The sequence below is a fragment of the Schistocerca nitens genome, chromosome 10 (genome assembly GCF_023898315.1).
Source record: "Schistocerca nitens isolate TAMUIC-IGC-003100 chromosome 10, iqSchNite1.1, whole genome shotgun sequence".
NCBI classification, from domain to species: domain Eukaryota; kingdom Metazoa; phylum Arthropoda; class Insecta; order Orthoptera; family Acrididae; genus Schistocerca; species Schistocerca nitens.
Window position 1 is genome coordinate 98,355,280 of NC_064623.1, and position 24,647 is coordinate 98,379,926.

Consider the following 24,647-nt stretch of genomic DNA (forward strand, 5'->3'; position numbering starts at 1 on the left):
ACTACTGCCTCTCAGTATATATACTCCTTAATGAAATTTGTCCAAATAATATCTCTTTTTCCAACAAACAGCTCACTTCATACATAACAATACCAGGAACAAAATGATCTGCACAAGGACTAAAAAACACTTACTTTAGTTCAAAAAGGCTCCACTATTCAGGAACTCTAATTTTCAATAAGTTGCCAGCAAACACAAAAAATTTAGTTACAAATAAAGATCAGTTTAAAAGGAGCCTGAAAGACTCACTAGTGGCCAACTCATTCTACTCCATTGACGAATTTTTTAATAGAAACAAATGATGTATTGTATACATTCATGCTATTAATATTATTTCATCTTAAAAAAAATTGACATGTTCCACATCCACGAGAATCTCCACAGCACGGACCTATGGAACGAAAAACTAATCTAATCTAACGGGTACAGTAGGACGTACCCTCAGCCATGCATTTCAGTGTTTTGCAGAATGTGATGTATTTTCGCGCCAACGGCCCTAGTTTACACGTGTAAACAGTCGGCTAGAACATCGATTTGTAATGACTTACGTGAATTATGTTAACATTGGTAACATTTCATACAATTTACATTATCTCACGACATGCAGAGCTTAACAATGATGTTACTGTACTTCTAATGTGAAAAGGCGTACTTTTGACGATGACCTGTATAAACCTCGGAGGATTTTAATGTTTGACGTGTGTTGAAGCAGTATGTTTTGCAGTACCACTTGAAAACGGCCCAAAAGCGGAAATTACAATAGTGAAATAATTTCTACAATCAACGGCGAGTATGATGTCCTTTGGAAAACTATGTAAGGTGTTCGCAAATTTCCATTACAAACTTCTAGGGCTTGTAGAGGATAGTGAGTGCGTAATATTTTGAATAGGAACCCCAGGTTTCAGACGTGTAACGCGTCCACGTCTGGTGTGTGGGAGGGGGGAAAGTCTGAGTTGCTTGTCCAGGTATGCATTAGGGCAGACAGAATGACGTGTACTAATGTACGTATAGTATGCTGGGTTCTTTATGTTTTTATATAATGTAAACACTAATACACGTATGTACATAATACAAACAAATGTGCTTAAGTGACAAATGAACGTTTCGTTACGGTAACAGGAATTGAACTGCGTAACGCCTAATTAAATTCCTCAAGCAGAAGTGGATAAGTTAAACGTCTGTGTTGAAACCGTCCTAGAACGGCATCGTTATGTTCCCAGACATGATTTCCCGTTCCGGATATTATCTACTGGCTCCCCTGTAAAAGTCCTTGAAGTTTGTAACTGGAATTTCCGAACACCGTGTATTCTGTATGTAGGTATAAATGATTCTATATGCATTGCGCAGTCACGCTGTGTATGTTAATGGAAGTGGGAGATTGGTGTTTTAATTTGGCACGTGTTCCAGTTCGAGAATTCTCTTGCAGAGGGGAGAAATACTAATTTTCTTCATGGCTAGTTTGCAGATGACACGTTGTCAAAATACAAAAAAGAGCACAAAATCCAGAGTGTAATAATGCAGTCCATTTTGCAATGTAATTTTAAGGCGAGCGTCTAAACAAAGCAAATTGCACATATTGTAATTTTTAGGCCGACAATTACTATAAATTTCGTATTGTGTTTTACAGAAATAAAAATTTGAACCACAGAAGATGACATATAGGTGTCGAAACATATCTGGGTAAATACAAAAATAAACAAATTGCCTTTGCATAAGCCTGATTCTCAAAACAACCGAATGTCATCGTCTAATTGAAACGAAATGGCGATTGTGCTGACTAAATCATAAACTGTGTCAGCTGTTTTCAAAGTGCCATATTTAACTGCGTTAATAAATACGCTTCAGACATTAACATGTAAACACGACAGCGAAATAAGGTTTTCGCCTAGCAGATGTCACATGTACACGTAGATCCTGGTACGAACTGGGTAGAAATACAGCACAGGCTTCATTAGCTGCAAATTGTTTTCTTGTTGTTGTCTAAAGGTGTAGTTTTATTAATGAACAATTTTAAAAATGAATGCCTCCTGTGAGGTTTGAACTCACGACCCCTGGTTTACGAGACCAGTGCTCTACCACTGAGCTAAAGAGGCGCCGCGGAAAGACGTGGCTTTCGTGTCTGTTGATATTGGTGGCTGAGCTACCGGTTATGGACAGATTTAGATAGTGTGTATTTCTATGTAATAATATATATAAATATATATATATCCATAATTAAATCACTACTTTGTGTAGCCCACATTGGTGTTTCGATTATTACCGTATACCTTCATTAGACGTGTCTGCTCAGCAGCGGATGGTAATTTGAAAGCTGCGCTGTGCGGACAACACGTTGTTTCTCGCGTTGACAAACAGTTTATTCGTTTATGCAACTGCCATACGTGCAAAAGAGAAATGAAGATATTTCCCCCACGGCACGTAGCCGTAACGAAAAGCACCAGATGCTATTTTTATCGGAAGATAACATTGACTCCGAAACCGCTGTGCGCAATGCAATTAAACCTGGCGGTGACAATGGTACGCACGGCTCCATTGAACAAACGTTTGTATTTGTACGTTGTTAACTAGGAGATAGGAAGCCCTGGTGGTCAATTCATGAATGCTTGCCTCGCAGATAACTAGCTCTTACTGAAACTACAGAACGAATAATTCCTTAAATTATGAAATGCCTGGCTTACATTACATATGTTTCTGGATGGGATCCGCCTTTAGCAAAACATAATTTTTTGTCCCAGACATGTTTCACTGTCGTTGCAGCATCATCAGTGGGTTATTGTATTTTATGGCTTCTTACCACATGGTGTGGTTTTCTTGCTGTATTATGTTTTTACAGTGTCTGTTTTTCTTTACAGTTTGTCATATTTTCTTTTTCCCTCTTCTTCGTCACTGTCAGGTTCTGTGTATTGAGTTGTCACCGTCACTGTTTACCTGTTGTAAAAACAAGATGGCTTGCCTTAACGGTAGTTCATTATACATTAATTTTGGAAAGACTCTAGACATTGTTTTAAGTTTGTCCAATGTTGACGAGTGTTCATTTTGAACTGGCTTTCGTCTTCGCTCACTAAACAAACACCGAAGCAATAAAAGTATACGGTAGTAATCATCCAGGATTGGTCCTTGGAATAGCGCAATTCAAGATGGGAAATTTGAAAATTCAGACTGCATATTGCGGTCGGATAACAGCTCTATGCTGATCAAAAAAATCCTCGCACTACTTCTTCGAATGACTGCAGGTTCAGGTTGTGCAATAAGAGAAATATTGAAAATTAGTAATAAAGTCACACCAACGGCGGATCGGTGCCACGTCGATGTGTTGCGTCTCTTCCAAAAGAAGCTGAAAAAAAATGAAAATAGCAGCGCAATGATTATTAACATAAATTGTACACTATTATTGCAAAAAGTCACATTTTGAATGAAAGGTAGGTCAGTATATTAGAAACTATTCAGAGCTACAGAAAACGATGCGTGCTTAGTAGGGTGACCATATTTTCTTCGGACGAAAGTGGGAATTTCATACATTTTCTTGGCCAAAAAGTGGGACAATTTTTATTTCTCGTTAAATATCACTTTTAATGGTAACATTTCTTCTTCCTCTGCATGTATAACCTTCACTGATATTTAATCATATTTCTTCGAAGATGAAATTTCATTCAGCAAATCAGGTTTGCCTAATAGGTATGAATGGAAGTCAGTGCAACTGTATTTAGTGAAGTTTAAACAGTTCAGTAAAATACACTTAACGCTCCTCTATTCCTCTCATCTCTCCACTGTGACGATAGTAAGCTGAAAACTTTGAGATGATACTGAATGACTGTATAACATGAGAAAGATAATTGGAAATTGTTTCGGACTTTTGGTTATGCAATTCATCCAGATCCGGCAATTTCGTCTGCAGTCCACCCTCACTTACAGAAAAATACTGAACTATCACAGGAAAAATTTTCTGATGCCCATGGTTGTTAGCATCAGTAGATATTGAAAAGTATTTTGCACTGTTTACAGCAGCTACTACCTGTTTCTGGGAATGCGGAGCTATAACATTGTTGATAATTGCTTCAACTTTGTTCTTCGACACGAAACATTTTCTGCAATCTTAGAATCAGGAAATTTTTTTTTGTGTAGTTGAACGCTGCAGTCATTAGAACGATAGCTTTGGTGGTGTGTAACAACATGGAATGACAGGGTTCCTTCTGCTGCAGCTAGGTTTTTCTGTTCCTGTGTATTTGAAGTTACAAAATATCTCGTCATTTTTTGCGAGGAACCTGCCGATCGAAGATTCTTCAAGTGTTTCTCTGATTCCATATGATGCTTGAGATGTGCAGCACCACCATGAGACACGGATACAGCACAGTTACATACGTTACATTTTGCTGAACAGTCATTGTCTGTAGCAGTGAAGCAAGGAAATTTCCTCTGAAGCTCTTCCGACAACTTTGATTTCCGTTTCGGCATCGCCACGACGTGCTAGCACTTCACAAAACTGAGTGCTGACAACAATGGCAAGCAAAAGAAAATAAGAGTACGCAACAATTATAGTGCTTAAGCTGTACATTATCAGGGGGTACCAACGTACGGAATGTCAGTTTCAATTGATAGTTTATAAAATCGACACTCAGAAAATATTTTAACCACTTTGTAAATGTCTGAAAATAATCCTTGAAAATGGGGACAAATTGCTTGTTTAAAAAAAAAAAGTCGGGACAAATTTTTGAGCCTCAAAAAACAGGACAATCCCAATTAATCGGGACGTATGGTCACCCTATGCCTACGTGACAAGATGAGGATGGTAAAAGGCAAAAGTGAATAGCCAGGCATCTCTTTGCTGCCCTTGGGGGGGGGGGGGGGGGGCGGCTGGGGTGTAGATAGTGTAAGTATTTCCATATGAACACTCTGCTCCTTAATGGTTATATCAATTAACGTTCATTTACACAAGCATACGCAATTTTGTACATAAAAAATAAGTTACTAGTAAGGAGGTCTTCTGCTCAACTCCTTGGTACAGTTTATAAAGTGAGTGACGTAAAAAATCGGACAATGATATTTTTTACTTCGTAGCATCATAACAAAACAAAAGTATGTTATATGCCTTGTAAAAATGCTCCAAAGATATTGCCACACTATGGTATTTCATGAGTTAGTACACAGTCAAAGGTGTTAGTGTTCCTACATTACATTATATACATTATACAGGGTTTATCAAAAAGAATCATCCGGTTTCGCACATCTATATTTCTGAAACTAATAAACATGTACAATGAATTTTGTTTCTTGATGGACGGGAGACTGTCTTTCTTCATGAATGTTCAATACGCCCTCTTTAGATTCACGGCATATGTCAATGCGGTATTCAAATTGTTCCCGCACTGCAGCGAGCTTGTCTCGAGTTACAGCTTCCACAGCTGCAGTTGCGCGATGTCCCAGTTCATTAATTATTGTTGGTAACGGATGCGCACAATCTTTCATAAACCCTCACACGAAATAATTTCTCAGAGTCAGGTCTGGTGGCCTTGTAGGCCAATAATGTAAGACTGAATCATTTGGTCCAGTGCGGCCGATCCATTGGCCAGTAATCCTTCGATTTAAAAATTCTCGCACTTCCAGGTTCCAGTGTGGCGATGCCCCATTCTGTTGGTAAATGAAGTCGTTCGAATCAGTCTTCAACAGTGGGAAAAGAAATATCCTCAAGCATATAGAGATACGTGCTTCCTGTAATCGGCAAAGAAATACGGGCCACACACCTTTTCCGGTGAAACTGCACAAACCACGTTAAATTTTGGAGAGTCTATCTCATGTTGTAAAATTAAGTACCATATATTCTCACATGTTGACGTTACGCCTTTGCAGTTAACTGGAATGTTGTCTCGTCACTAAACACTAAACGTGAAAAAAAAAAAAAAAAACACTGTCATCCTCCATCTTGCCAAGAACGAAATTACAGAACTCCAAACGTTGTTGTTTGTCAGCTTCACGAAGAGGTGCAGTAGCTGGATTTTGTATGGTTTTATGTGTAAAAGTCGACGCAACACACGCCAGACGGACACTGGGGGCAACTTGAGCTGCACGGCAAAAGGATTTCTACGGACTCGATGTGAAACTGTGCCGGATGCGTTCGCCGTCTGTCACAACTGCTGCTACCTAGCGGGAGCCATGTAAAACTAGTTTGATCTTTCCAACAGTACGCTGTTCACGCACATTGACTATCTCAAATAGCTTAACAATTAACGATTTTTGAAATCCGATTATTCTTTTTGATACATCATGTACAATGGAGGAGCCACAATACTTGTAACTAGACAAACTAAAATACTATTTCTAACATTAGCATTTAAAAACATTCGGATTCCTTTTGTCCGATTATTCGATTGCAGTATAACCTCAGAAAAACGCAGAAAATGACACACAAAATATCCCCAAAAACATTCGTGTAAACGAGTGCAGAAGTGTACTTCAAGATATGAATAAATTCTCGAAACGTGCTTTGTGAAGCATGACAAATTATTAACTGGTGCAAATTTCATTATTTAAATTTTTCCTGAAACGTTGAATATGATGAACGAAATTACATTACACAATCTTCCACTAAATGTTTAACACAGTAATTCAACTGTTACTTTTAAAATCTGCGTTCGTCTTGCTGCAGTATAGTGCACGAAGCACGAATTACCCAGATTTTATTCAATTATTTGAGAGTTCAGGCCCAAAAAATTATGAAAGGAAAAAAACTTTATCACTTCGAAAATTTTCGCTGTTCACGCAGCAGAACTTCAGCATCTGGCATAACGTTTCAATGTTTTACTTATTTACCACTAAGTCTATTCACAACGCATTCTGCAGACAGTATCCACAAATACGACCGAATACATATGCGAAGTTATTCCTTGTACGACACGTAAGTGAGAAGGTTCACTATTATGGAGATGCGTGAAAAACTAGCCTCTGCTTAAAATGGAGCGCAAATTACCCAGTTTATAGTCACCAGTGTTCCAAAATTAAAGCACTGATTGACTTCCGGCAAACTGTAAACATAATTTCAAATGGCTTTTAACTATCTTACATCCGTCACGTCAGATATGTAATACATATCGAACTTGTGAAGTAATCAGAAGTTTGAAGTTTTTCATACACGAGAGTTTCATTCTTTAAACATTTTGAGGTCTACTGGTTGTTACTAAACAGGCCTCAGGCGACATCTGCATCTGACTGTGACAACTTGTAACTGAGGAAGCTGAGCGATATAACTGTGAACATAAGAGAGGGAAAAAAGACCAAGCTCCTTGGTTACTGGTTATTGTTATGGTGGCTGTCCTGTAAGCAACTATCTGTTAATCACTTTTTTATGATCCAGGTTAGTTCCTATTACGTCCTACCATCCATCACTGTCACCTAAGATACGGCATTGTTTTGTGGAATAATTCTTCTAGAACAAAAAAAAAGACACTTTATCTATTAGAACAATGCCGTACTGTGAAGTCGTAAAATTTCGTAACCAAAATACGTTGTAGGTCCTACTTCAAACATATGTATTTTTCTTATCTCTCTTCATGTACATCTGTCTCGTTTATATAAAATACAACTTTACCAGGTGTAGCCTAAGGCAGTCTTACATCACCGTAATACTCGTCAAACAAGAAAGACAGATATACCTTCAACCACAAGAAAAAGAGTATTAGTTGCGAATATCCAGGCGTAAAGCTTCTTGATAAATTACCTTCGCGACCATATCAAGTCTCACTAAATATCATCAAAAATAAAACCCAGAAGTAGATCAAAGAAAAGGCTTTCTACACATTCGAATTCGAAGACGTGGCGAAAGATGGTCTTAATTGCGAACGAATGATTGTGTGTAGTTTAATATATAGTATGCATTGCAATACGGTATGTAACCATATTTTCTGTATTAATCCATACTATAAAAATTATTTTCAGCATTATTAATATTGATTTCATGCAATTGCGTAAGGATAGATGATAAATAACTAATGAGGATAAAAATGTGAAGTAGTGCAAGGACTTAGCCAGCATACAAGGAATCTGGAGTTCAGTTACGAGAGAGAGAGATTGCTGAACGTGTCGCCTATATCGGATTATTGCGGGATTGCCTGGCGCGCATATCAAGTATAACTTTTAGTATTTCGAGCTTATTCGAAGGACAGCGTGTAACAACAACTGTACATATAAAAATTTTTTTTCTGATTTTCGATAAGTTAGTGTAAGCAAGGTTTTAATTTCATTTCTTTGTCTTTTCGTGTTATTATGTTAAAGAAACTGTAAACACATTTCGATGTAAATTTTAATATTTATGTTAAATTTCAAGTAATGTTATAATAGAAGTGAAGTTTAAATATTGTTGGGAATATTGTAAGATGTGAAAGTTGTAATTGTACGCCTGGTCCGTACGTAGGCAATGTATTAGGATATGTGGAATGTAAAACCTTTGGTGAATACCCTATCTGTAGGGGAGAGGTAAAAGGTGGATGGCAGGCGAGCGCGGGAAAATACACACGGGCGCGGTACGGCATAACGGGCTCAGCAAGTGTCGGAGTTGGGCACCGGTCTGAGGAACACGTTCCGGATCGAGGAGGCTATCCTGGAAAAAGTGGTTTCATTTGAGCCTCGGATGTGCCGTTTCCGACGACTATACAGCATGGCTATATCCAATAGGCACTGAATTGAAAAGGATTACAACGCCAAGAAGAAGCAAAGTGCCGCTACAGCAAGAGCCATAGCTGTGATTGTATGTGTGCTGTGCGCCTCGCCATCTCGCTGCCCGCCAACCGCCGCATCGACTTGCACAGGTCAATTCTTTACAAGTGTATCCGTATGGACCAGTGTTAAATTTGTTCCTAACTGTTCAATAATAACTTGACTTTTACCAGAATTGCCCTATTAATTAATTATCCTAATCACTAACCTGGACAGGGTCCTTTCCGCATGTTGTGCAATCCGAGTGTCCCGAAATGAAGATTTAAAATTCATGTTAATAAGAATTACGTGCAGAACTATCTATGCTAGAAAGATATTTAAAGAACTTTGTTGTTAATGAATATTTTGGTAAATAATAGACCTGACAAATTTTGAAGATAATGTTGAAAGTGGTTTAGTAATGAAGCTTAATTAAACAGAAACAAATATAAGGGTAGTTAAATGAGGAATTAATAAGACAAAAAGAATAGTAACCCATATTTTGTAAATCTTGAGTGCTTCATGTGTCCCATAATTAATAGTTTCAACACAGTGACCATAACAGTTTCAGGGTCCCCCCCCCCCCCTTTTTCATTCTTTTCATTTCTATTCATTTAAATGCTGAAGTGCACTGAACTGATTTGATCTGCAAAGTGAAAGCCAATATAAAAACCTAAATTTATCAGTGTTTTTTTTATTAAGATTGACATAGTATGTGTGTTTCAAAAGTGCTATTTCTAGGGCAACCTATGCCCGATTTCAGTTGGATCAATAGACAAAATGCAGTGTGTAGTAATCATTGTAGTGTAATGTTGTGTATCTGTAGCTTGTCCAAATCGGTACAGAAAAGGAAAATACTAGTTTAGTAGATTTTTCTGGTTCTAAAGTTTTCCATATAATGCAGTATTACTACGTGTGGTTATGTTTGTACGTACATCCACTTGTACAAGGAAAAAACTCACGTAATGCCTAATTAGGCTGGCGACCGTATTATTAATAATTGGTAGCATCTGCTGCGTAGGTTTCTTGTCCGTATTAATGTGTAGTTGCACTTTATACTAGCTTGACTATCATTGTTGTTACTGACTGGGTATAAGTCCGATTTTGCTTCCATTCAGGTACACGCGGTCATCATATTCAATAAAATCCTTTCTTAGAAGGTGAAGCCCGTCAACTTATCATAGTACAGGCTTTAAAGAGCTAACGTACGCAAGAGCGGGGACGTTACAAGTGGTGTAAATGTAATGGGAACACTAAATTTTACAAGCGGTGCGAAACTATATCTACGTCCATACGCTTCCAAAACACTTGGAACTGCATGGCAAGGTGCACTTCGTGGATCCTGGAAATCGCATCTAGTCCGAAAACCTGTCCAGCTACTGTTGCCGGCATTGTTTGTGGCAGTACATTCCCAGAGCCCTAGATTTCATAGTATTGCCGTGGAATGGATGTTAGCGAGATACTGGAAGTGAGTACCGATGTGTCGCTTTTGCATTCCACAAGCAGTAAGGTTAACAAGAAAATCAGAAATTGGACTCCGCGCATGTGTTCTTTTTTAAGTAAGATAACTACTTCCAGGGGCATAACTCATGAACTGACATTGACTACATATGTTTTCCAAAATGCTGAAACACGATTTCAAATCTACTGTAAAAACAGTCGGAACAAGAATTAAGGCTAATACCAATATCAAAGACTGTATACCGGTTTACAACCAGATCGCTCATTGTCCTTGGTTTCTTTGGTTACTGATGATTCATACAGAAGGCTGATACACATCTCCAACACATGTCTGCAACAACCAGAAACTTGTAACATTTTAGTAGCTGGACTGAAAGAGTTCATTAAGGTATTTTGCAAAACAATCAAATATTACGTTAATATGTTGTTGTAGACGTACAGTACGGCGCTAGAACTGTGAATTTCATAAATGAGATATATTTACTTCATAAATGAGATATATTTACTATCAGACTTACGGAAAGTGAAATATTATTTATTAGCAAAGACCGTAATAAAGAAGAGAACAGCTGGAAAGTTGCTGCCCATGACAACAGAAACACATTTAATGCAGGTTACATCTGCATTCGTACTCCACAAACTACCTTATGGTGCGTGTTGGAGGGTATCTTGTACCACTAGTCATTTCCTTTCCTGTTCGACTCGCAGATATAGCGAAGCAAAACCGACTGTCTATATGCCTTGGTACTTCCCTAATTTCTCCTACTTTCGTGTTCGTTACGCGAAATGTACGTTGATGGCGATAGAATCGTTCTGCTGTCACCTTCAAATGTCGGTTCTCTAAATTTCCTCAGCAGTGTTACGTGAAAAAAGTCTTTGGCGCGTTTGTTCCGATATTTGACTAAAATAGCAAATGTAAAAAACGAAGTTGTCAAATAAATTTAATTTCTCTCATATTGAGCAGTGGGAACAACGGTCGTTGTTGGTGGTGGCGCGAGTTCTTCCTACCGCATTTGATACTAATCTAAAAAGACTGCGATTATTTATGAATAAAATTGGCTCCTGAAATTTTTACCATTTACGAGCCGTAGTAATTTAATACGACCATCAGTCCTGTTGAAATTCTGACAGAAGCGAGAGCAGCAGATCAACAGTTCGAAGACAATGATCAGACCAGACTTGCTCAAAACGATCACAAGTCACTCGCAGTTAAACGATCAGCAAATAATCTCAGGGACGCGATTTCCTTATAGCAGAATGAAATCAGCGGCTGGATGCGAATTGCATTCGACACATAGTCTCTTTACCACGATCTGCTGAGCTCGCGGTTCCAGCTAGCTTTTCTGGAACAAATATTACAAAAACCATAATTCACGTACAACTTAATAACTGCGGGGAGAACATTTACTTATAAATGAAAACAAGAATGTAACACGTTTTTAACATATTCAATTTCACATCAGATTTATACTACAGACACACTTACACATCATCAGTTTGCTCCGATGAGTTTGTTTTCTGAGAGACGCTTCGCTCCTCACTTTTCTCTTAAAACTTGTCGTTGTAGTCTTTCGTTCAGAGACTGGTTTGCTGGAGCTCTCCACGCTGCTCTATCCTGTGCAAGCTTCATCTACTGCGAGTAATACTGCAACCCATATCCTTCTGAATCTACTTAATGTATTCGTCTCCTGGCCTCTCTCTACAATTTTTACCAACCTCCCCCACACACTTCCCTCCAGTACTACATTGGCTATTCCTTGCTGCCTCAGAACGTGCTCTACCGAATGATCCCTTCTAGTCAAGTTGTGCCACAATTTCCTCTTCCCCTCACTTCCATTCATTACCTTCCAATTAGTTCCGTGATCGAACCCATCAAATATTCAGCACTCTCTTGTAGCGCCACATTTCGAAAGTTTCTATTTTCTTCTTATCTGTTGTTGTGGTCTTCAGTCCTGAGACTGGTTTGATGCAGCTCTCCATGCTACTCTATCCTGTGCAAGCTTCTTCATCTCCCAGTACCTACTGCAACCTACATCCTTCTGAATCTGCTTAGTGTATTGATCTCTTGGTCTCCCTCTACGATTTTTACCCTCCACGCTGCCCTCCAATGCTAAATTTGTGATCCCTTGATGCCTCAAAACATGTCCTACCAACCGATCCCTTCTTCTAGTCAAGTTGTGCCACAAACTTCTCTTCTCTCCAATCCTATTCAATACCTCCTCATTAGTTACGTGATCTACCCACCTTATCTTCAGCATTCTTCTGTAGCACCACATTTCGAAAGCTTCTATTCTCTTCTTGTCCAAACTAGTTATCGTCCATGTCTCACTTCCATACATGGCTACACTCCATACAAATACTTTCAGAAACGACTTCCTGACACCTAAATCTATACTCGATGTTAACAAGTTTCTCTTCTTGAGAAACGCTTTCCTTGCCATTGCCAGTCTACATTTTATATCCTCTCTACTTCGACCATCATCGGTTATTTTACTCCCTAAATAGCAAAACTCCTTTACTACTTTAAGTGTCTCATTTCCTAATCTAATTCCCTCAGCATCACCCGACTTAATTTGACTACATTCCATTATCCTCGTTTTGCTTTTGTTGATGTTCATCTTATATCCTCCTTTCAAGACACTGTCCATTCCGTTCAACTGCTCTTCCAAGTCCTTTGCTGTCTCTGACAGAATTACAATGTCATCGGCGAACCTCAAAGTTTTTACTTCTTCTCCATGAATTTTAATACCTACTCCGAATTTTTCTTTTGTTTCCTTTACTGCTTGCTCAATATACAGATTGAATAACATCGGGGAGAGGCTACAACCCTGTCTCACTCCTTTCCCAACCACTGCTTCCCTTTCATGCCCCTCGACTCTTATAACTGCCATCTGGTTTCTGTACAAATTGTAAATAGCCTTTCGCTCCCTGTATTTTACCCCTGCCACCTTCAGAATTTGAAAGAGAGTATTCCAGTCAACATTGTCAAAAGCTTTCTCTAAGTCTACAAATGCTATAAACGTAGGTTTGCCTTTTCTTAATCTTTCTTCTAAGATAAGTCGTAAGGTCAGTATTGCCTCACGTGTTCCAACATTTCTACGGAATCCAAACTGATCTTCCCCGAGGTCAGCTTCTACCAGTTTTTCCATTCGTCTGTAAAGAATTCGCGTTAGTATTTTGCAGCTGTGACTTATTAAACTGATAGTTCGGTAATTTTCACATCTGTCAACACCTGCTTTCTTTGGGATTGGAATTATTATATTCTTCCTGAAGTCTGAGGGTATTTCGCCTGTCTCATACATCGTGCTCACCAGATGGTAGAGTTTTGTCATGACTGGCTCTCCCGAGGCCATCAGTAGTTCTAGTGGAATGTTGTCTACTCCCGGGGCCTTGTTTCGACTCAGGTCTTTCAGTGCTCTGTCAAACTCTTCACGCAGTATCTTATCTCCCATTTCGTCTTCATCTACATCCTCTTCCATTTCCATAATATTGTCCTCAAGTACATCTCCCTTGTATAAACCCTCTATATACTCCTTCCACTTTTCTACCTTCCCTTCTTTGCTTAGAACTGGGTTTCCATCTGAGCTCTTGATATTCATACAAGTGGTTCTCTTTTCTCCAAAGGTCTCTTTAATTTTCCTGTAGGCAGTATCTATCTTACCCCTAGTGAGACAAGCCGCTACATCCTTACATTTGTCCTCTAGCCATCCCTGCTTAGCCATTTTGCACTTCCTGTCGATCTCATTTTTGAGACGTTTGTATTCCTTTTTGCCAGCTTCATTTACTGTATTTTTATATTTTCTCCTTTCATCAATTAAATTCAATATTTCTTCTGTTACCCAAGGATTTCTATTAGCCCTCGTCTTTTTACCTACTTGGTCGTCTGCTGCCTTCACCACTTCATCCCTCAGAGCTACCCATTCTTCTTCTACTGTATTTCTTTCCCCCATTCCTGTCAATTGTTCCCTTATGCTCTCCCTGAAACTCTCTACAACCTCTGGTTCTTTCAGTTTATCCAGGTCCCATCTCCTTAAATTCCCACCTTTTTGCAGTTTCTTCAGTTTCAATCTGCAGTTCATAACCAAGAGATTGTGGTCAGAATCCACATCTGCCCCTGGAAATGTCTTACAATTTAAAACCTGGTTCCTAAATCTCTGTCTTACCATTATATAATCTATCTGAAACCTGTCAGTATCTCCTGGCTTCTTCCATGTATACAGCCTCCTTTCATGATTCTTGAACCAAGTGTTAGCTATGATTAAGTTATGCTCTGTGCAAAATTCTACAAGGCGGCTTCCTCTTTCATTCCTTCCCCCCAATCCATATTCACCTACTATGTTTCCTTCTCTCCCTTTTCCTACTGACGAATTCCAGTCACCCATGACTATTAAATTTTCGTCTCCCTTCACTACCTGAATAATTTCTTTTATCTCGTCATACATTTCATCTATTTCTTCATCATCTGCAGAGCTAGTTGGCATATAAACTTGTACTACTGTAGTAGGCATGGGCTTTGTGTCTATCTTGGCCACAATAATGCGTTCACTATGCTGTTTGTAGTAGCTAACCCGCACTCCTATTTTTTTATTCATTATTAAACCTACTCCTGCATTACCCCTATTTGATTTTGTATTTATAACCCTGTAATCACCTGACCAAAAGTCTTGTTCCTCCTGCCACCGAACTTCACTAATTCCCACTATATCTAACTTTAACCTATCCATTTCCCTTTTTAAATTTTCTAACCTACCTGCCCGATTAAGTGATCTGACATTCCACGCTCCGATCCGTAGAACGCCAGTTTTCTTTCTCCTGATAACGACGTCCTCTTGTTTTAAACAGTTTATTTTCCACGTTTTACATCCATACGTGGCTACATTCTATACAAATACTTTCAGTAAAGACTTCATGTCGCTTAAACCTATGCTCGATGTTAACAAATTTCTCTTCTTCAGAAACGCTTTCCTTGCCATCGCCAGTCTTTATTTTATATCCTCTCTACTTCGCCCATCATCAGTTATTTTGCTGTGATTCTTGAGTTTCTCCCGGCGTATTTGATAATCAAAATAGCCACGGGTGTACTGCCGGTCTACAGTGTCTAACGGGCACAATATTTCGGCGATCATACATGTCGCCATCATCAGGTGAACTGACGGACTGAGCTCCTGTGAACGTGCCGGCACGGAGGTCCGTACGCTGTGGCTGCTCAGGGGGGAACTGGGTTCGGTCGCGGCGGCGGCCGATTTAAATACCCTCCGCCCGCGGCGCACTCCCTCCGCCGTCCGCGCCCCAAGCCACGGTCGCGCGGTGGAACAGATTGCGACGGCGTCTGAGGTGACGTCGGTGTGATGGCTCTGTCCGCCGTGGTCGTCACAACTATACGTTTGCTCGATTTACTCTTGATTAACCCAATCGCTGGTTCCCAAGCCTTGCTAAGATTATAGCCACAGTCACGGTTTATGAGGTCGTCATTGGTGCGAATTTCGATGGCCTCTCTAACAACGCTGTCCCAGTATCTCGACGTCTGTACCACAATCCTCGTACGTTCATAGCGTGATTTTCCGACAAACAATGTTCAGCGACCGCCGACTTGCTCGGATACATCAGTCGAGTGTGCCTCTGGTGTTCACGGCATCGATCCTCGACGGTACGCATCGTCTGACCAATATACGACTTGCCACATTGACACGGAATCTGGTACACGCCGGCCTTCCTCAAACCGAGGTCATCTTTGGCACTCCCCACCAGTGCACGAGTTTTATTCAGAGGACAAAACACAGTTCCGACCCGGTGTTTCTTCAAAATGCGGGCGATTTTCCCCGAGAGTGCGCCTGTATATGGGATAAACGCAGTGCCTACCTCCTCCCTCGTGATTTCATCCATCTCCACAGGTTGTGCTGTAGTGGGTGGGCGGAGAGCACGTTGAATGTGCCACTCTGAGTGCCCATTTTTTCGAAATACGATTCTCAGATGTTCCAATTCCTGGGGTAGACTCTCTGCGTCAGAGATAGCGCGCCCTATGTACTAGAGTTTTAAGTACCCCATTCCTCTGTGAAGGGTGGTGGCAGCTGTCTGCGTGCAAATACAGACTAGTGTGCGTTGTCTTCCGATACACCCCATGACCTAGGGTGCCGTCAGCCCTTCTCTTGACCAAGACGTCAAGGAAAGGTAGTTTACCCTCCATAGTGAATTTGATGTTGGGGTGTATGGGTACTCAGTCGCAGATTCAACGTGCTCTCCGCCCAACCACTACAGCACAACATCTACATTTACATCCATACTCCGCAAGCCACCTGACGGTGTGTGGCGGAGGGTAACCTGATTACCTCTATCGGTTCTCCCTTCTATTCCAGTCTCGTATTGTTCGTGGAAAGGATTGTCTGTATGCTTCTGTGTGGGCTCTAATCTCTCTGATTTTATCCTCATGGTCTCTTCGCGAGATATACGTAGGAGGGAGCAATATACTGCTTGACGCTTCAGTGAAGGTATGTTCTCGAAACTTTAACAAAAGCCCGTACCGAGTTACTGAGCGTCTCTCCTGCAGAGTCTTCCACTGGAGTTTATCTATCATCTCCGTAACGCTTTCGCGATTACTAAATGATCCTGTAACGAAGCGCGCTGCTCTCCGTTGGATCTTCTCTATCTACTCTATCAACCATATCTGGTACGGATCTCACACCGCTGAGCAGTATTCAAGCAGTGGGCGAACAAGCGTACTGTAACCTACTTCCTTTGTTTTCGGATTGCATTTCCTTAGGATTCTTCCAATGAATCGGTCTGGCATCTGCTTTACCGACGATCAACTTTATATGATCATTCCATTTTAAATCACTCCTAATGCGTACTCCCAGATAATTTATGGAATTAACTGCTTCCAGTTGCTGAACTGCTATTTTGTAGCTAAATGATAATGGATCTATCTTTCTATGTATTCGCAGCACATTACACTTGTCTACATTGAGATTCAATTGCCATTCCCTGCACCATGCTTCAATTCGTTGCAGATCCTCCTGCATTTCAGTACAATTATCCATTGTTACAACCTCTCGATACACCACAGCATCATCTGCAAAAAGCCTCAGTGAACTTCCGATGTCATCCACCAGGTCATTTATGTATATTGTCAACAGCAACGGTCCCATGACACTCCCCTGCGGCACACCTGAAATCACTCTTACTTCGGAAGACTTCTCTCCATTGAGAATAACATGCTGCGTTCTGTTATCTAGGAACTCGCCAATCCAATCACACAATTGGTTTGATAGTCCATATGCTCTTACTGTGGGGAACTGTATCGAACGCCTTGCGGAAGTCAAGAAACACTGCATCTACCTGGGAACCCGTGTCCTTGGCCCTGTGAGTCTCGTGGACGAATAGCGCGAGCTGGGTTTCACACGACCTTTTTCGAAACCCATGCTGATTCCTACAGAGTAGATTTCTAGTCTCCAGAAAAGTCATTATACTCGAACACAATAGGTGTTCCAAAATTCTACAACTGATCGACGTTAGAGATACAGGTCTATAGTTCTGCACATCTATTCGACGTCCCTTCTTGAAAACGGGGATGAACTGTGCCCTTTTCCAATCCTTTGGAACGCTACACTCTTCTAGAGACCTACGGTACACCGCTGCAAGAAGGGGGGCAAGTTCCTTCGCGTACTCTGTGTAAAATCAAACTGGTATCCCATCAGGTCCAGCGGCCTTTCCTCTTTTGAGCGATTTTAATTGTTTCTCTATCCGTTTCTCTATCCCTCTGTCGTCTATTTCGATATCTACCATTTTGTCATCTGTGCGACAATCTAGAGAAGGAACTACAGTGCAGTCTTCCTCTGTGAAACAGCTTTGGAAAAAGACATTTAGTATTTCGGCCTTTAGTCTGTCATCCTCTGTTTCAGTACCATTTTGGTCACAGAGTGTCTGGACATTTTGTTTTGATCCACCTACCGCTTTGACATAAGACCAGAATTTTTTACGATTTTCTGCCAAGTCAGTACATAGAACTTTACTTTCGAATTCATTGAACGCCTGTCGCATAGCCCTCCTCACACTACATTTCGCTTCGCGTAATTTTTGTTTGTCTGCAAGGCTTTGGCTATGTTTATGTTTGCTGTGAAGTTCCCTTTGCTTCCGCAGCAGTTTTCTAACTCGGTTGTTGTACCACGGTGGCTCTTTTCCATCTCTTACGATCTTGCTTGGCATATACTCATCTAACGCATATTGTACGATGGTTCTGAACTTCGTCCACTGATCCTCAACACTATCTGTACTGGAGACAAAACTTCTGTGTTGAGCCGTCAGGTACTCTGTAATCTGCTTTTTGTCACTTTTGCTAAACAGAAAAATCTTCCTACCTTTTTTAATATTTCTATTTACGGCTGAAATCATCGATGCCGTAACCGCTTTATGATCGCTGATGCCCTGTTCTGCGTTAACTGTTTCAAATAGTTCGGGTCTGTTTGTTACTAGAAGGTCTAATATGTTATCGCCACGAGTCGGTTCTCTGTTTAACTGCTCAAGGTAGTTTTCAGATAAAGCACTTATAAACATTTCACTGGATTCTTTGTCCCTGCCACCCATTATGAACGTTTGAGTCTCCCAGTCTATATCCGGCAAATTAAAGTCTCCACCCAGAACTATAACATGGTGGGGAAATCTACTCGAAATATTTTCCAAATTATCCTTCAGGTGCTCAGCCACAACAGCTGCTGAGCCAGGAGGCCTATAAAGACATCCAATTACCATGTCTGAGCCTGCTTTAACCGTGACCTTCACCCAAATCATTTCACATTTCGGATCTCCGTCAATTTCCTTCGATACTATTGCACTTCTTATCGCTATAAACACGCCTCCCCCCCTTCACTGTCCAGCCTGTCTCTGCGGTATACATTCCAATCTGAGTTTAGGATTTCATTACTGTTTACGTCTGGTTTCAGCCAACTTTCTGTACCTAGTACTACACTCCTGGAAATTGAAATAAGAACACCGTGAATTCATTGTCCCAGGAAGGGGAAACTTTATTGACACATTCCTGGGGTCAGATACATCACATGATCACACTGACAGAACCACAGGCACATAGACACAGGCAACAGAGCATGCACAATGTCGGCACTAGTACAGTGTATATCCACCTTTCGCAGCAATGCAGGCTGCTATTCTCCCATGGAGACGATCGTAGAGATGCTGGATGTAGTCCTGTGGAACGGCTTGCCATGCCATTTCCACCTGGCGCCTCAGTTGGACCAGCGTTCGTGCTGGACGTGCAGACCGCGTGAGACGACGCTTCATCCAGTCCCAAACATGCTCAATGGGGGACAGATCCGGAGATCTTGCTGGCCAGGGTAGTTGACTTACACCTTCTAGAGCACGTTGGGTGGCACGGGATACATGCGGACGTGCATTGTCCTGTTGGAACAGCAAGTTCCCTTGCCGGTCTAGGAATGGTAGAACGATGGGTTCGATGACGGTTTGGATGTACCGTGCACTATTCAGTGTCCCCTCGACGATCACCAGTGGTGTACGGCCAGTGTAGGAGATCGCTCCCCACACCATGATGCCGGGTGTTGGCCCTGTGTGCCTCAGTCGTATGCAGTCCTGATTGTGGCGCTCACCTGCACGGCGCCAAACACGCATACGACCATCATTGGCACCAAGGCAGAAGCGACTCTCATCGCTGAAGACGACACGTCTCCATTCGTCCCTCCATTCACGCCTGTCGCGACACCACTGGAGGCGGGCTGCACGATGTTGGGGCGTGAGCGGAAGACGGCCTAACGGTGTGCGGGACCGTAGCCCAGCTTCATGGAGACGGTTGCGAATGGTCCTCGCCGATACCCCAGGAGCAACAGTGTCCCTAATTTGCTGGGAAGTGGCGGTGCGGTCCCCTACGGCACTGCGTAGGATCCTACGGTCTTGGCGTGCATCCGTGCGTCGCTGCGGTCCGGTCCCAGGTCGACGGGCACGTGCACCTTCCGCCGACCACTGGCGACAACATCGATGTACTGTGGAGACCTCACGCCCCACGTGTTGAGCAATTCGGCGGTACGTCCACCCGGCCTCCCGCATGCCCACTATACGCCCTCGCTCAAAGTCCGTCAACTGCACATACGGTTCACGTCCACGCTGTCGCGGCATGCTACCAGTGTTAAAGACTGCGATGGAGCTCCGTATGCCACGGCAAACTGGCTGACACTGACGGCGGCGGTGCACAAATGCTGCGCAGCTAGCGCCATTCGACGGCCAACACCGCGGTTCCTGGTGTGTCCGCTGTGCCGTGCGTGTGATCATTGCTTGTACAGCCCTCTCGCAGTGTCCGGAGCAAGTATGGTGGGTCTGACACACCGGTGTCAATGTGTTCTTTTTTCCATTTCCAGGAGTGTATATGGGCGTTGTGACCGTGTATTAATGAGAGCAGTTCTGGGACCTTTCTATAGACGCTCCTGCAGTTTACTATTAGCACATTCATATTGTTATTCCCTGTTGCATTTTGCCTACTCCTATCTTGCCGCGTCTCAGGAGGCGTCTTGTCGGGCCTAGGGAGGGAATTCTCTAACCTAAAAAACCCCCATGTGCACTCCACACGTACTCCGCTACCCTTGTAGCCGCTTCCGGCGTGTAGTGCACGCCTGACCTATTCAGGGGGACCCTACATTTCTCCACCCGATAGCGGAGGTCGAGAAATTTGCACCCCAGATCTCCGCAGAATGGCCTGAGCCTCTGGTTTAAACCTTCCACTCGGCTCCAAACCAGAGGACCGCGATCGGTTCTGGGAACGATACTACAAATAGTTAGCTCTGATTCCACCCCGCGAGCGAGGCTTTCCGCCTTCACCAATTCCGCCAACCGCCTGTACGAACTGAGGATGACCTCTGAACCCAGACGGCAGGAGTCATTGGTGCCGACATGAGCAACAATTTGCAGTCGGGTGCACCCAGTGCTCTCCACAACCTGTGGAGATGGATGAAATCACGAGGGAGGAGGTAGGCGCTGCGTTTATTCCATATAGAGGCGCACTCTCGGGGAAAATCGCCCGCATTTTGAAGAAACACCGAATAAAACTCGTGCACTGGTGGGGAGCGCCAAAGATGACCTCGGTTTGAGGAAGGCCGGCGTGTACCAGATTCCGTGTCAATGTGGCAAGTCGTATATTGGTCAGACGATGCGTACCGTCGAAGATAGATGCCGTGAACACTAGAGGCACACTCGACTGATGTATCCGAGCAAGTCGGCGGTCGCTGAACATTGTCGGAAAATCACGCTATGAACGTACGAGAATTCTGGTACAGACGTCGAGATACCGGGACAGCGTTGTTAGGCCATCGAAATTCGCACCAATGACGACCTCATAAACCGTGACTGGCTATAATCTTAGCAAGGCTTGGGAACCAGCGATTGGTTTAATCAAGAGTAAATCGAGCAAACGTATAGTTGTGACGACCACGGCGGACAGAGCCATCACACCGACGTCATCTCAGACGCCGTCGCAATCTGTTCCACCGCGCGACCATGGCTTCGGGCGCGGACGGCGGAGGGAGTGCGCCGCGGGCGGAGGGTATTTAAATCGGCCGCCGCCGCGACCGAACCTAGTTCACAGGATCTCAGTCCGTCAGTTCACCTGATGATGGCGACATGTATGATCGCCGAAATATTGTGCCCGTTAGACACTGTAGACCGGCAGTACACCCGTCGCTATTTTGATTTGTTATTTTGCTACCCAAATAGCAAAACTCATCTACTTCCTTAAGTGTCTTATTTCCTAATCTAATTTCCTCAGCATCACCTGATTTAATTCGATTACATTCCATTATCCTCGTTTTGCTTTTATTGTTGTTAAACTTATGTCTTCCTTTATGGATATTATCCATTCCGTTCAACTGCTCTTGCAAGTACTTTGCTGTCTCTGACAAAATTGTCACTGGCAAACCTCAAGGTTTTTATTTCTTCCCCCTGGATTTTAATTACTACTCTGGATTTTTCTTTTGTTTCCTTTACTGCTTGTTCAATAAACAGACGGAATAACATCGGCGTAGGCTCAACCCTGTCTCACTCCCTTCTCGACCACTGTTTGCCTTCCGAGCACCTCGACTCTTAAAACTGCCATCTGGTTTCTGTACAAATTGTAATTAGCCTTTAGTTCCCTGTATTTGGCCTTGCCACCTTCATAATTTGAAAGAACGCATTCCAGTCGACATTGCCAAAAGCTACGCCTTAAACCATCGACAGTTCCTCAGATTCGTTTCAGCCACAGGCTTATTTCCCTGGTATCGTTGGTCTTAATTTGCAGTTCACACACATTTCATTACATTTTTCTTATACAGCTTGAAATATTAAGATACTAATTAGTTTTGATTGCAAGAATTTATTAAAAACTAAAAATTCATGTCAGATGGTAACCGATTTCGATTTTGTGAGAAATATTCAGACCATGTCCCTGAAACGTTAAATATTTTCTTCAGAGGGGAACAGGCGTCAAAATTACACATTTCACCTACATGATATGTATAGACTGACTAATACGATAAAAATTTGGTATACCATCAGGTGGTGATCAAAGACTACAGCGGAGGATTGGTAAGTGTCGGAGAACACAGGTTTGTGAGCCTTGTAGGAGAGCGTGAAAACACTCGAAGACAGACGCGAGCTACCTTGCGTAAGCGTACTTCGTAAGTTTCAAGAATCAGCATAAGGAATGTATGCCTTCTAATTGTCACTTCATCGCGAAGACAAGAATACAGCGCGTACAGAGGTATTTAGTCATTTTGACCACGCCACAATTCATTGTAACAGGAAGGAACACTAATATTTGGTGCAGAGTTAAATATCCTCTGCTATGCTCTTTACAGTGGTTTGCAGAGGCGTAGGCGAAGAGCGTGTGTGTCAGACTACAGGTATGTATGGAGAACTAGATCGAACCAGTTGTAAGCCTGATTACTGAAACAGCGTAATTCTCCTCCCGTGCGATTCCACAAAACGAGTGTGAACAAGCCACGTAGTTGCGCAATTCGGCACGTAGCGCTATCAGCGAGCACTTGCGATTGCATCACACAAACAGATTTACTCTACAGATATAAAGCAGTAAATAGCGCTCGTATCTATAAAGATCTTACGGTTTCTACGCCGGCCACGATCTCTGGACTTGGCCCCCACACTGATTGAGGGCCAATTTCAGACTAGCTCGTTCCATGCGGACGAATATGTGCAGGCAGCTAGTTCACCCGAAATAAAAGACAGCAAGGAAAGTGTGTGTGTTGGTACCTCTGGATCTGTTCTTGTGAGCTGCGAATGGACAAAACGACTTCCGGAAGCGCAACCTCTCCTCTCTCCGAGGATCAGTCGATGTTTTGTTCTGTTTCTGGATAGTATGCATTGTTGATTGTAACTAGCGCACTCGCACTCAATTAAACACCCCCCCCCCCCCCCACCCACACACACACTCCTACACCTTCGGGTTGATATCGGTACTGGTTTATTTCTGGGTGAACATCAAAGCACACCATTAATCTATCTCACTTGGGAGATCAACTCCACTCAGTATTATAGATTAGCCTACATTATAAGCCTCGATTGGACGTCCACAGAACAGGCAGAGAACAGAGCTGAACTACTTCAGGGCATGAAACCAAATAACGTAAAGTTCCAAATCCCCTTCCGTTTTGGCCAACTATGAACCACGAGATTAAGTCTTTCTTTCTCATTTGCAATTTCTCCTCGTCCAATATTTCTTCTTCTTTCCACCATGTGGAAATGATTTTCGAACACTCGGACCCCACCGAAGAACGTTCTGTTTTGATGCGGCATAGTACAAGATTCCATGTCCTGCTAAGGGGAAACCCACTGCCTCTGTTAATTAAATTATCAGCCAACCTAATTTCAATTCCCTCTTTATAGACACTGTTCCAAAACCGGAAGTGGTGGGTACTATCACAGTTTAATCAAATTTCATACCGTGTCCGTCATTTAAGCAGTTTTCTGCTACTGCCGATTTTTCTGGCTGTTGTAGCCTCGTATGGCGGCGATGTTCCACACACCTGTCATCAACTGTGCGAATCGAACGGCCGATGTTAGCCTTCCCACATTGACACGAAATTTTGTATACACCGGGTTTCCAAAGCCCCAAATCATCTTTCACAGAGCCGAGTAGTGTCCTAATCTTACGTACACGGAACACACTCTTAATGTTAAAATTCCTTAAAATTCTTCCAATCTTAAACGACACGCCCCCAGCATAAGGAATGAAGGCATCCGATCTATGTTCCTCTTCATGCACCTCCAGTGATGGTCCAAACTCCATAGCCCGACGAATCTGTTTCTCAGAGTCTCCATTTTCCTTAAAAACAGCCATCAATTGCGCAAGTTCTTGGGTTAAGCTCTCCGCGTCGGAAATGGCATACGCTCTGCGTACCAAAGTCCTAAGGACGCCACTGCGTTGGTGTGGTGGATGAAAACTCTTAGAATGCTGATACAGATCCGTGTGCGTCAGCATCCGGTGAACACTATGTCCCAAA

General features: G+C 42.4%; 1 protein-coding gene and 1 non-coding gene across 5 annotated transcripts in view; one reads left to right on the top strand and one right to left on the bottom strand.

Moving 5' to 3' along the window:
• Positions 1 to 24,647, top strand: part of LOC126210526 (pyruvate carboxylase, mitochondrial) — a 408,145-nt gene that overhangs the window by 113,785 nt on the left and 269,713 nt on the right. The window lies entirely within an intron of this gene.
• Positions 2,022 to 2,093, bottom strand: Trnat-cgu (transfer RNA threonine (anticodon CGU)). Its single transcript has one exon. It is a non-coding gene; the product is annotated as a tRNA-Thr (tRNA).